The sequence below is a fragment of the Solanum tuberosum genome, unplaced genomic scaffold (assembly GCF_000226075.1).
Source record: "Solanum tuberosum cultivar DM 1-3 516 R44 unplaced genomic scaffold, SolTub_3.0 scf00170, whole genome shotgun sequence".
NCBI classification, from domain to species: Eukaryota; Viridiplantae; Streptophyta; class Magnoliopsida; order Solanales; family Solanaceae; genus Solanum; species Solanum tuberosum.
This window is the reverse complement of record NW_006239093.1, coordinates 743,537-744,131: the sequence shown is the minus strand read 5'-3', so window position 1 is coordinate 744,131 and position 595 is coordinate 743,537.

Sequence of the window (595 nt, the reverse complement as noted above, 5' to 3'; positions counted from 1 at the left end):
ATTACATGAGAATCTATAAACCAAAGACAAGCTACTGTAGTGGGGATTGATAGTGAATATCTAGTGTTTATTTTGCCAATCAATGCCTGAAATTAATGACCATCTACCAATCATTGCTCTGTTTAGTTCACTCTAGATTAATTAGAACAATGTCAATTAATATAAACAATCATTTCTGGATGACTTTGGGTCAATCTTAGCAGCTAAATAATGTTCGATTATAAAAGTGAGACAACATATAAAACACCAATAACAAATTGAACTTGATGGAGTACAAAGAGCTGAAGTTTAAGCATTTCATAGAGAGAATGAGAAGAAACACTAACACTTCCTACTTCTCTGTACAACCCACTCATTCTATATGGATCAGAACTTTGTCAACTTATTAAAACTAGCTCTCATATAAAATAACTGATAAGTACAACATACAAAAGATTGTATCTTGTAAAAAGTATATCTGACGGGATGAGAACAGAGAACATCTTCATTAAACCTAATCATACCTAAAAATTTATGACCTTCATATTTGATCTATAAGACATATTCTTGATGACTTCTGGGAAATTCTTAGTAGATAATGGATTATTGACGTTGC